At 43.2% G+C, this 13825-nt stretch overlaps 1 long non-coding RNA gene across 1 annotated transcript in view; it reads right to left on the minus strand.

Annotated features, from left to right (window-relative positions):
* Positions 1-13825, minus strand: part of LOC142818756 (uncharacterized) — an 86733-nt gene that overhangs the window by 16788 nt on the left and 56120 nt on the right. Inside the window, exon 2 of the long non-coding RNA XR_016346930.1 lies at positions 9132-9193. This is a non-coding gene — a long non-coding RNA (uncharacterized LOC142818756). The remainder of the gene's footprint in view (positions 1-9131; positions 9194-13825) is intronic.

Below are 13825 nucleotides of genomic sequence, written 5' to 3' on the forward strand. Positions count from 1 at the left end.
CCTGCTAGTAAAGATTTTAAAAAAACCCATAGATGTCTGGACAAACCTATCAGGAGTTCACAGCAATCAAGTGTGAATTTCCCCTGTCAAACTGTTAACAACACAGAGAACCTTTGACGGAAAGGTAACTTAAGAGATAAGTAGTTAGATGGATTCTATAGACAACAAGACACAAACAAATTAAACGTAGTCGACTGAAACACTGATATAATTTCCCTCCAGAGAATATCTAAGACTGACAAAATAAACAAAGAAATAACATGTTTCTTAACTTGTGAAATGTGACAGTCAATGGCATATGGCAAAACATGAGTAAGCGGTGCCGGAAGTTTTCAGTGCAGATACGCTGCTTGGAAACCACGAGGCGATATTGTCTCTTACTTCAAACTCCTAATAACTTTGCTCTTTCGAGCATCCTCCTCTCTAAGAACATAAGAACATAAGAATGGCCAGACTAGGTCAGACCAAAGGCCCATCCGGCCCAGGAGCCTGTCTGCCGACAGTGGCCAATACAGATGCACCAGAGGGAGTGAACAGAAAAGGGAATCATCAATTAATCCCTCTCTTGTCACCTGTTCCCAGCCTCTAACAGAGGCTTGGGACACCATTCCTACCCATCCTGGCTAATAGCCACCGATGGACCTAACCTCCATGGATTTATCTAGCTCTTCTTTGATCCCTGTTAAAGTCCTGGTCTTCACAACCTCCTCTGGCAAGGAGTTCCACAGGTTGACTGTGCGCCGTGTGAAGAAAAACTTCCTCTTGTTTGTTTTGAACTTGCTGCCTATTAATTTCATTGTGTGACCCCTAGATCATATATTGTGGGAACAAATAAATAACTTTTCCTTATTCACTTTTTCCACCCCCATCATGACTTTATAGACGTCTATCATATCTCCCCTTAGTCTCTTCTTTTCTAAGCTGAAAAGTCCTAGTCCTTATTGATGCTAATCTTGTATCCGTATGGCCTATCCAGAGGACCAGCTTTTTCTCTCTCCGTGACAGTTCCAGCACAGAGGCAAATCACCATAAAGACTGAGCTCTTCCTCTCATCTGAGTTGTGTCCCTTCTGGAGTAGAACCGCCCTCCAGTGGGAGTGGAAACGGGAGAGGAAGCACTCCCTTGCTGTAGCTGCTTTGCTAGCGGAGAACTTCTCTTTCCAGGACTGTCAGCTGAGCCTCTGCCCCCAGCTCTAAAATAATCACGAATGACTCATTCGGCAAAACAGAACCGCCACCTCCTGGCCCCATCCTGAGATGCATTTTCATCACTAATGAGTCCTGTCCGTCAGCATTGACTTCCACATAAATGCTTTTGCATTCTTTCCGTCTGAAAACTCTGACCCCCTAGCTTCAAAGTTTTGTCCCTGCCACCAAAGAGCACCCAACTCTCCAGCTGAGCTAGATCTTTTACACACACGCGACGGTTTCCATCCCCAATAAAAAGCATCCGTTACACCGTGCGGCCTTCCCTTCCACCGCTCATCTGATAACAATAATGAGCTCAGTAACGTACAGTCCCATACATTTATGTTGGCACTATGAGCAGCACTAATGCAAATTGAGACTCTTCTGTGCTCTCAGACACTACCGCACCATTCATTTCCCACTGATTAGCCTCAACCTAACAAGCACGCTGTGGAGCCCAAAAGAATATTTCATTTATTTAGATAATGCTGATTGCTCACTTATGAGCTGCTGCTCATTCAACAAGGAACAGATTGTTCCATCTTGGTATCTTTAAAAAAAAATAAAAGCCACCCAAACAACTTGGAGATGATATTTAATACTCCGGCTTGTTGCTGGGAGAAGCGGAGCTAGTGCGGTGAATAATGGAGGGGGTTTAATCACACAATGGCACAGACGCACTTAGGATAAATATTTAACGGCGTGTTTTGCAAAGCTGAAGCACGTTCCAAGCCGGCACTCCACAGTTTGCGCCGTTTTCATGGAGCAGAATGTGAACTGCTGTGCAGGGTCTTCTCTCACTGACAAGGGAATTTCAACGTGAATGAAAGGGATTTCTCAACGCCCACTGCTAACGCCCAATCATCTTTTCCACGGAGGGTCTTTCATCCAACTTTAATGGTGGCATCATGGGCTCTCCCAGAATACGTACGTTATCGTGTCTGGAGTCATTTCTCTCGGGCCTTAAAGCGGCGCAAGATTGAGAAAGGGCCCAAACTTATTTTGGATTCAAACCGTGGGCTTGGAAGTTGATCTCAAATGCAAACGTTAATGAGATACTCATGGCCTGTTTCTAGACTGGCAAGTTTTTCCGCAAAATCATCTGCTTTTGCGGAAAAACTTGCCAGCTGTCTACACTGGCCGCTTGAATTTCCGCAAAAGCACCGACGATCTCATGTACGATTGTCAGTGCTTTTGCGGAAATACTATGCTGCTCCCGTTCAGGTAAAAGTCTTTTTCCGAAAAACTTTTGCGCAAAAGGGCCAGTGTAGACAGCAGAGATCTGTTTTCTGCAAAAAAGCCCCGATTGCGAAAATGGCGATCGGGGCTTTTTTGCGGAAAAGCGCCTCTAGATTGGCCACAGACGCTTTTCCACAAAAAGTGCTTTTTCGTAAAAGTGTTCTGCCAATCTAGACGCACTTTTCCAAAAATGCTTTTAACGGAAAACTTTTCCGTTAAAAGCATTTCCAGAAAATCATGCCAGTGTAGACGTAGCCATGTGGAGTGGAAAGGGGGAGGCACGAAGGAGAAGAGTGAAAAATGACACAAAGAGGGGTCAGAATAAGAAACAAATATGGACAGAATGAAAAACAAGAAAACAAAAATCAGAAAGAGGTGACAAGAATCCAGCAAAATCCTTGTTGCCATTTATTAGCACCTGGCTTTGTTTGTCTAACTGGATGGGAAGAAAATCTGCTATTGCTAATCCAAGACGTAGGCTTCCTTTTAGCTTCAAAAATGTGCTGTTGTTTTTTTTTAAAATGAATGATCCTCAGAGTGGGATGGGGGAAACCTGCTGGGATTTAAATACCAGAAAAAAAATAGCATGTGAAGTCAGACGAGGCTTGTGAACCCAAAAAGCAGCTTGACTGATTTGCAAAACCTCTAGCTTCACAAATTCTCTTGTATCTAACAAGAACTGACACCATTTTTGTCCAGCTTCCCTGCACAATGTTGTTCTAGTGCTAAATCCATCAACAAACATGGCTACGCATTAGCGTTCTTAATTGCCTCTGGAGCTGTCTGCCAACAACTGCAGATGGAGTGGACTTTCTGGGCTTGAAACTCATTGGCCACTGGCATGTCTGAGTTGCATTTTGCTGAATTAGAAGTGGGATCACATTGTGGGTTCCTGTGCATTCTGGAACACTGCATTTTTCAGAATCACAGGGGCCTTTAGCTTGCATCAAACACAAGTGTGTAATCTTTCTGTAACTTCATAAATGTAAGTCCTCTCTTAGGCTTGTCTGCACTACTGCTTAAGTCAATGGAATTTGTGTTGTTCAGGGGTGTGAAAAGGCCACCTCTTCAGTAACGCAAGTTGCATTGCCCGAAAGCTGTGGCCACACCATGCTCTGCTGGTGGGACGTGCTCTCCTGAAGACCTGGCTTCCATCTCTCCTTCAGGCGGAGCCATTATGCCAATGGCAGGGCACTGTCCTATGGGCAAGGCACATCTTCTCCAGCTGTGCTAGTGGCATAACAGCATGGATGTAGCATGGTGGTGTAGACATGTGGTTACACTCGCCATTCGCTCCCATTAACTCCACGACAAAAGGAAGACAAACAGAAAAGAAACACAAAGGAACAAAGGAAAAGGAACCAGGGAAGGAAGCAGGAACTGTTAGATGCTCTTGCTTGGCATTGTCCATACACCTTATTTATTTATTTATTTATTTGTGTTACGTGCTCTCCTCGTATTTGCTCTCCCTGCTATAACTTCCACCTTCCCATGAGTCAAGGCGTCAGACACACTCGTTTCCACCTGCTAGGGAAAGAGAAACCTTTGCTGTCTGTCCACCCACCCGCCCGCCCACATGCCTAGGTACCTACAGGGTCCTCATCAATGAGGCATTTGAGCACCAAAAGCATGGCTGGAACAAGAGAGCATCCTAAATAGCATATATATCCTGTTACAGAATCATAGAGCTGCCAGGTCGTCAAGTCCAGCTCCTTGGGCTGAGGTAGGACCAAGTAAACTCAGACCACCCCTGACAGAGGTTTGTCCTGTTCTTAGGGACAGGGAATTCCGCAATCTCCTTTGGAAGCCTATTTCAGTGCTCACCTACACTTAGGGTTAGAATGGGTTTTCTAAGCTCATTTACACTGCATGGATGCGTCCACACAACAGGGCTAGAGCCAAACTAAGCTACACAACTTGAGCGACATCAATAGTTTAATTCAGCTTTTGGCGCTGTCTACACAGCAGGAAGTCCGAGGTAAAGCATTCTTCCTCCAACTTCCCTTACTCCTCGTACAATGAGGCTGTGTCTACACTGGCATGATTTTGTGCAAATACTTTTAACGGAATAGTTTTTCTGTTAAAAGCATTTGCACAAGAGAGCGACTATACTGGCATGTGCCTTTGCGCACAAGATTTGCTTTTGCACAAAAGCATCCATGCCAGTGTAGACGCTCTCTTGCTCAAGAAAGCTCCGATGGCCATTTTAGCCATCGAATTTTCTTGCACAAGAAATTAACGTGGCTGTCTACACTGGCCCTCTTGCACAAGAATACTTGCACAAGAGGGCTTATCCCTGAGCAGGAGCGTCGGAGTATTTGTGCAAGAACCACTGATTTTGTACATTACAACGTCAGTGTTCTTGCGCAAATACTCACGGCCAGTGTAGACAGGTGGCAAGATTTTGCGCAAAAGCAGCCGCTTTTGCACAAAATCTTGCCAGTCTAGATGCACCCTGAGGGTTACAGGACTCGTACTAAAGGGTCCTCCAACTCAACATTATTTTGACATTATGTTGAAAAAACTGCTTGTAGTGTAGATGTGGACGAAGTTATTTTGGAATAACGGCAGTTATTCCGAAATAACACTGCTGTGTAGATGTCTTGTCACTATCTGTTTTGTCACTAGATTTCTCCCTTCTCTTTTTTTTTTCTGGCCAACTTCCTTAACACACCCCAGAGCCAGACATTTTGAATAGGCCTCATTTTATTGCTCTGTCTCTCAAATGGGACCCAGAGCTGGTAATGCTAAAGCGCTGGCTGAGTTTCCTGACTCCCAAATGAGTTCCAAATGAATTTGTCTCTCCCTCCTTTCAAACCTGAGCAGGCACAGCAAGAAGTATGGATGTTCTCCTGAGAGAGCCAGTTTTTCATGGAATTCCCTGCCTCTAGAGCTGAAGAAAGTTTTGATCAAGCTCCGAGAAGCAAACAAAGGACTTAGCAGTTTCACTGAACTTCTGGGACCACATGAGCGCTGCACGTTATAGTCAAACACACCTCTTCCAATTTCTCCTGTAGCCATGGGCTAAATAACCTGGATTTCCCCTCTGCCCTGAGCTGTCACTCCAATTTCTGCCAAAAAATATGTCACATGTTTGCCAGTGAGTCAGGAGCGGCTGAAATTGGCAGAATGAGAAACACCAATTCTAATTTCTGCCTCCAGTCAACAGAAAGATTAATAATAAGACCTGAGATCTAATATCTGAGCCTCATGGTGTCACCTCCATCAGTAATATCAAGAACCAAGAAATCTTACTAGCGATCTCCATAGAATGTAATATCTCCGTATTACGAGAAAAAAAGATGTATTGTGGGAAAAGCTCTTTTTTGCACACACTTCAACTCCTGGTTCATAATGAAAGGGATAAGAAATACATTTTCAAAATCAGTTGCAGATGGCCTGCTGTAATAACAGCTCTTTTTAAGCCGCATGCATGTTTCTAAGTCAGTTATTAGTCGGTCTTTTCACATGCATCAAAGCCTTTTACACTAACAATCGAAACACAAGAGACCAAACTCCACCTTCACAGTTGTGAGCTAGCTATGACCTCAGTGGGCGTGTTTGGGTAGAAAAGCAGGATTATGCCAACGATAGAAATACAGTTTGCACTGTAGCTACGTCATATAAATAAAGACAGGCTAAGGATATAGGGGAGCCATGCCTAGTAGTTACAGGATAGAGTAATGATTCGTGTGAAGCCACAAATGATCCTCCCAAACGAGTTCTAATGAATCTCCTTACCACACCCCAGAGTCATGCATTCTGAATATGCCTCATTGTTTTGCAAAATCAATATCCAGCATATGTGATATATACAAGATACATCAAGCAGCAGTGTGGTGTACATTTTTTATTAGCACTTATTTGGGGTGGCCTGCAAAACTCACCACCTATGAGTAATGCGTTTATTGTAAAGTAATGCTGGTAAAACCTAAAATCACGTATTCCATATTTTCGGTGCAATTTTTTCCTTTGATGGGGGTTTAAAATATATGTATATTCTAGCTTACATGGAATTGTGGAAAGACAGAAATATATATTTTCACATATCTGTTTATAATCATAGAATCATAGACAACTAAAACTGGAAGGGACCTTGAGAGGTCATCAAGTCCAGTCCCCTGCCCTCACGGCAGGACCAAGTACCATCTAGATCATCCCTGACAGACGTGTTTAACCTGCTCTTAAATATCTCCAGTGATGGAAATTCCACAACCTCCCTAGGCAATTTATTCCAGTGTTTGACCACCCTGACAGGCAGGAAGTTTTTCCTAATGTCCAATCTAAACCTCCCTCGCTGCAGTTTAAACCCATTGCTTCTTGTCCCATCCTTAGACATTAAGGAGAATAATTTTTCTTCCTCCTCCTTGTAACATTTGAAAGCTACTATTGTGTCCTCTCTCAGTCTTCTCTTTTCCAAAAATAGCAAGCCTGGTTCTTTCAGTCTTCCCTCATAGCTCATGTTTTCCAGACCTTTATTCACTTTTGTTGCTCTTCTCTGCACCCTCTCCAATTTCTTCACCTTTCTTGAAATGTGGTGCCCAGAACTGGGCACAATCCTCTGCTAATCAGCTCAGAGCAGAGTGGAAGAATGACTTCTCGTGTCTTGCTCACACTCCTATCAATGTATCCCCAGAATCAGGTTTGCTTTTTTTGCAACAGTGTCACACTGTTGACTCACATTTAGCTTATCATATATATCTTGGTTTTGGTACTGGATTAAACCTGAAAGGATAGTTCCAAGTATGCTCGTCAGAGTAATGTCTTTGGAAGAAAAGCACTTGGAGAGTTTGAAGGGGGGGTGGAAGAGCAGCATAACTGTCTATAGAGGAGCCCAAAGAACAGTCAAACTAATACTACAGAGCTATATTATTATACGTGCATCATACCGATACATTATATTCTGCACGCAATATCTGCCCGAGTTGGAGATTTATGAAGCTATTGACATTGATGGAGGGAGGGACACTACCCTTTTCTAAACGTCCCAGCATTCAGTAACAAAAGGGTTAAAATCCAGAATGGTGGGTATCCAGGAAGTGTTGGCAGGGAGCCAGGAGAGCCAATGGGATGAGAGTGGGAGAAGCTGGAAATGAAACAAGTTGTTGCCTGTTTCAGTTTTCCTGGGTGTTTGAGGCAAAGAAGGTGATGGGAGAGAAATAGATTAAGCAAGAATAAGGCACGGATTTCCCAGAAATATCCATGTCCAAGGTTGGGGAGTTTTTTAAGCAGAAGCCTTTAGGGGCAGGGTATTTGAATGCAGAAGGTGGAAGCATGCAAGAGACCTTCAAAGTGCCAGAGCGGGGAACAGCCTTGACAATTGGGCACTGTCTGAAAACAAGTGCTATAATTTAATATAGTACATGTCATCCACATATAATATGCATAGCTAGAGGACTTTAGGCAGAGACATTTCCTGATTGTAAGCCCACGTGACTTTTTATAGTAGGTAGCATAGAATGAGTACCCATGACATCCACAGAGTATTTCTAAGGATACGTCTACTTGGCGCGCTTATTTCGAAATAGCTATTTTGGAAGAGGCGTTATTCCTCATAGAATGAGGTTTACAGATTTCGGAATAAGCCGCCTGTTATTGTGAATTTATTTCGAAATAACGGAATGGCTGTGTAAACACTCGCATTTTTATTTCAAAATAACGCTAGTTATCTCGAAATAACAGTGCAGTGTAGACACACCCTTAGGGACGGTTTATTCCAAAATCTCTAAACCTCATTCTACGAGGAATAACGCCTATTCCGAAATAGCTATTTCAAAATAAGGCAGGTGTAGACATTCCACTGCTGCTATTTCAAAATAGACCCTCACCAAGGCCATTCTAAGTTATTCCTCCTGGGGCTCTAAATTGAGACAGCACGTCTACATTAAGGAAACCTGCCTCAGGCTAATTTTGAGGCTTCCCTGCAGTGTAGATGTGCTATTTCAAAATAAGCTATTTCAGAATAACTATTCCGGAATAGCTTATTCCGAAATAACTGTGCAGTGTAGATGTACTCTTTAAGGCTGTGTCTACACTGGCAAGTTTTTCCGGAAAATCATCTGATTTTCCGGAAAAACTTGCCAGCTATCTACACTGGCCGCTTGAATTTCCGGAAAAGCACTGATGATCTAATGTAAAATCATCAGTGCTTTTCCGGAAAAACTATGCTGCTCCCGTTCGGGCAAAAGTCTTTTGGGCCAGTGTAGACAGCATAGTTCTGTTTTCCGCAAAAAAGCCCTGATGGCGAAAATGGCGATCGGGGCTTCTTTGTGGAAAACCGCTTCTACATTGGCCACGGACGCTTTTCTGCAAAAAGTGCTTTTCCGGAAAAGCATCCTGCAAATCTAGACGTGCTTTTCCGAAAATGCTTTTAACGGAAAACTTTTCCATTAAAAGCATTTCTGGAAAATCATGCCAGTGTAGATGTAGCCTAAGAGTTTATACCTGTACATTTACACCTGTGCCAACACACTCTATAAAAACTCATGCTGAGAAAAGGAAGGTATTCTTTAGACAGACAACCTGCACTCCTACACCTTTCAAATGGGACCTGTACGTGCCTTGAAATTCTAACTTGCTCATTGTAGGAAGAGTTGTACCGAGGTTCTGATTGTTGGCTATTGAACTTCCCAAAAGAGTGCCCGAAACATCAATAAGAAACTGAAAACTGCTCTTTCATTCACAGTGAATTTTGCTAAAACCTACCTTGATAGAGAGAGTGCTGTAGATCTTCGTAGTTGCTGAAATGGATTCAGATTGGCGGGTACCTAGCAAAAGGAACATTAGAATAAATGAATATTTAAATATTTAAATTGCCTATCGTGTGTTTGACACATTTCCAAAGCCTCGGATGTGAAAAACCAGTGCTCCATTGGTTACAGATTCCTTGCTGGAAATGTTTGCAAGTTTCCCTTCTTCCCATTTCGATGCATGAGTAATAAGTGTGGGCAATAGGGTAATCACGACCATCCCATTCACAAATTGCTCTGGTCCGTGCCCTCAAAGTGTTTCCCAGGATTCCCTTCAGTTGTCCAGAAACACACGTGAAAAGGAAACAAAAGGAAGCTGCACCGTGTTGTGGAGGAGAAAGGGAGTTGAACAGCGTTGGGCTAGAACATAAGAACAGCCGTACTGGGTCAGACCAAAGGTCCATCTAGCCCAGTAGCCTGTCTGCCAATAGTGGCCAGCACCAGGTGCCCCAGAGGGGATGGACGAAGACAATGATCAAGCGATTTGTCTTGTGCCATCCTTCTCCAGCCTCTGACAAACAGAGGCCAGGGACACCATTTTATCCCCTGGCTAATAGCCTTTTATGGACCTAACCTCCATGAATTTATTTAGCTTCTCTTTAAACTCTGTTATAGTCCTAGCCTTCACAGCCTCCTCTGGCAAGGAGTTCCACAGGTTGACTACACGCTGTATGAAGAAGAACTTTCGCTTATTAGTTTTAAACCTGCTACCCATTAATTTCATTTGGTGTCCTCTAGTCCTTATATTAAGGGAACTAATTTAAGGTTAGGCAGATAGCAGGAACATTTAAGGATGAAAATGTACGAGACTGTATTTTATAATGACTTCATTTAACACGGGTATTATCTGTGTCCTAGTTTAACACGAGTTATAGATTTAATCGCAGTTACACTTACAATGTGCTTACCTTTATAAGTGTTAATCGCTTTGCTAACTTCAATGGGACTATTCAGGTGTTGCACAATTAAGCAAATCCCTTATGTTTGCAAGACTGAGCCCAAAATGTGGATGCATCAAAGACAGCTAACAATATTTAACAGTTCCTAAATTACACGCTGAACTAGACAAACTGCCATATACACCCCTCCTCTAGCTGTGATGAACTAATAGTTACTTTTGAACATTTATTTAAAGAGGAAAAATAAAATTTCACACTGAATATTTTTCGCTGCTTATTTTACAGAATTGTTGTTATATCTCTGCGTAGTTACGTGCATTTATCAGGACAATCTGTTCACTTTGGGGGAAACTCCAAGCGCTCTTCAAAAACAGACGAGTCAGCAAAAAGAGGGCTGCTGTTTAAACCCTTCACAGTTTCTAGCCACATTTACATAACATTAAATAAGTCAACAAAGGCATCATTAGCTCCCATTAAAATATGAGAGAAGACATTTAAATGAACAAGACAAGCTAATTGGTAAGTAATGTTGTGTATCAAAAATTATGAGTATAAGATTCCACAGTTAATGAGAAGCATTACAATTGTGTTTACTACATATTTAAACATTACATTAGAGATGAATATAGAGAGCCTGAAAAGTTTTCCAGCTGTTGTTTGGGCAGGCCAAAAGCCATGGGGGCTACAGCTGCTGGTTCATAAAGTCTGAATTTCTCCATAGCTATTTTCGTATCAATGGGTCACAATCTGTGGGCCAGATCTTGAGCTCAGTCTATAGGCAAGATCTTGAACAGTCGAGAGTGTAGAATCCTAGGGTGGGCAGAGACCTCAGGCATCCTTGAGTCCAATCGTCTGCCCAACGCAGAACCAACCCCAGTTCCATCTGAAGAAGTGGGTGGTGCCCACGAAAGCTCATGATACCGTCTACACGTTTTGTTAGTCTCTAAGGTGCTGTAGGACCATTTATTGGTTTTTCCATTTTTTCCATTTCAGACTAACGCGGCAACCCCTCTGAGACTTTCAACCCTAACTCCAACCTCCCAGCCAGGGCTTTGTCCAGCCGGGACTTCAAAACCTCCAGGGATGGAGATTCCACCCCCTCCCTAGGGAACCATCCCAGTGCTTCCTCATCCTCCTAGGGAAATGGTTTTTCCTAATGTCCAACCTAGACCTCCCCCACTGTAACATGAGACCATTGCTCCTTGTTCTGCCATCTGCCACCACTGAGAACAGCCTCTCTCCAGCCTCTCTGGAACCTCCCTCAGGTAGTTGAAGGCTGCTCTCAAATCCCCCCTCACTCTTCTCTTCTGCAGACTAAATGCACCCAAATCCTTCAGCCTCTCCTCAAAAGTCATGTGCTCCAGCTCCCTCATGATTTTTGTTGCCCTCTGCTGGACTTTCTCCAATATGCCCACATCCTTTCTGTCACGCAGGGCCCAGAATTGGACTCACTACTCCCCCGACTTCAGTGGGACTGCTCATGACGTATGAGGTCCCATCTACACTGGGCCAAATGTCAGAAAAAAACCCTTTTTTGGAATATCCCTTCTTCCTTGTAAAACAAAGTTTACAGAGATACTGAAAAAAACACGACTATGTAGCACTTTAAAGACTAAGAAGATGGTTTATTAGATGATGAGCTTTCGTGGGCCAGACCCACTTCCTCAGATCAAATAGTGGATCTGAGGAAGTGGGTCTGGCCCACGAAAGCTCATCATCTAATAAACCATCTTCTTAGTCTTTAAAGTGCTACATAGTCCTGTCTTTTGTTTCAGCTACACCAGACTAACACAGCTACATTTCTATCACTGAAAAAAACACGTCTGCTTTTCCGAATTTTACATGTCTGATATCCCAGAAAAACTCTGCAGTCTAGATGTGGCTTTTATTTGTAAATAAAGCTAAATTCCACTTGGTTGACACCTAACTAGTGTTCTGCTTTGGTATTGACCAAAAGTATCTGTAGACATCGGATCAAGCAAAATCCATGAATTCGCATGACCCCGATCTTTTGTTCACCAAAGAGAAAAGTCTTGTCGATATTTACGAGAGGGTTACATAAACAATGTTCTCTTGGCCGTTGTGAAAGCTCTCCTGATTTTTCCTGCTCCTGTGTATAACAGTGTCAGTCATTCAGACAGGAAGTAGTAATTAATTCCAGTTACCTCAGGTGAGCAATCCTGTACCACAAACAATGAATAGTCACAGAGCTGGGCAAAGCTGCATTTATTCACGAATAGTTCACAAGTGTGATGTGATCCCGACAGGAAAGCACTTAAGCAGATCCTTAGTGTTCCTCGTGTGTTTCAGTCCCTTTGACGTCAGCAGGACTTAAGCACATGCTTAAAAGTGCACTTCCAGTCTTTTCCCGAGTCGTGAGGATTTCCTGAACTCGGGCTTGTGTGCTGACATGAGAGCTTGAACAAATAGGTTTGTAAATCTCATAGTCTGGTCCAGATAATTTACAGGCAGAAGAAAAGGGGAAATTCATCTAATTGTTCCCTGTATGTGATTCACCCGGCTCTGCTACAAATTCTGGCCCTTCACATGATCAGCAAAACACTTTCCCTATTAAGCCCTGTTTTGATCCTCTTAGCACTAGTCCCTGTTGAATCCCCACCTGACTGATTGCAGGAAAGCATTCAAAGGAGTAAAATGATAAAGCCATTAAAGCCATAAATAAATACAGCTTTGTTTGGAGGGGAATTGGATACCGGGGCTGCCTCACAAAAGAAAGGGAAAGTAACTTTTACACTGCCCAGCTGCGCCTACAATAATATACAGAAACTCTGTGAATCATTTCATGGTTTATTAAATGAAATTTTGTTTGCAACTGGCGAGTTACGAAAATAAACCTCCATGTTTGTTTTCATTTTACGTTTCCTTGGTTTGTCCAGATCTTTACAGCCTGGTGTGCCAGCATTGTCCTCAGGGGCTCATTAAAAAGACCATGTTTGCTGCTCTGATTGTCCGGGGAAATCAGCAACGGATTGTCATTAACCCCACGAGGCCGAGGGATGGAAATGCTTGTTGCGTTCCCCATGGCTGGCAAGGAGATCCGGCACAGCCTTTGGTACCCAAGGGTTAATTTTAATCTCTCCTATTGCTGCTGTCAGACCTCCAATAAAACAGTGTGTGACCACAATGGGAGACTGACCACTTAATACAGCAGTACCTGCCAAAATTGGCTTAAGACTGTCAGAGATCAAGGGACAGAAAAATACTGCTTTTTCTAAAGTACACTGTATTACCACTGTTTACTTACAATTCTCTGCTGATTCTTAGTAACATGGTCTTATTTTTCCTATATACTCAGTTCCACAAGGGACACGAGTTTTCTGTCGGATCTTGTGGGCACTAAACCTTCTCTGAGGATAAACTCCTTTTATTGGTTCACAGCAAGTTCCAAATGACTGCGGATGCAAATTCCAACCGGACAAGCGCTGGTTTTGCACCTCAGGATGTATTGTTGCCCTATTACTGGAGCTATTAGTATGGCTTTTTCCGGGGGGAAAAAAACTGGTTTGCAATTCTCCGAAGCAGCAAGAAATCATCTTTCAGCTGAGTCACACCAAGGAGGGCCCAGGAAAACAGAGTCCCAAAGACACTGGAAAATTGTCTAGGAACGTAACCTGGAAGGTGCGGTGTGGGTTTATACCTCCCCATCTCCTGCACCTAGCTCCCAGGGGGTTGGGCTTGCTATGTGAGGGATGTGGCCTCTTAGCTCAGCCTTGTGCTTTTAGTTCTAGAA

The sequence above is a fragment of the Pelodiscus sinensis genome, chromosome 16 (genome assembly GCF_052426305.1).
Source record: "Pelodiscus sinensis isolate ZL-2025 chromosome 16, ASM5242630v1, whole genome shotgun sequence".
In the NCBI taxonomy this organism is placed as follows: domain Eukaryota; kingdom Metazoa; phylum Chordata; order Testudines; family Trionychidae; genus Pelodiscus; species Pelodiscus sinensis.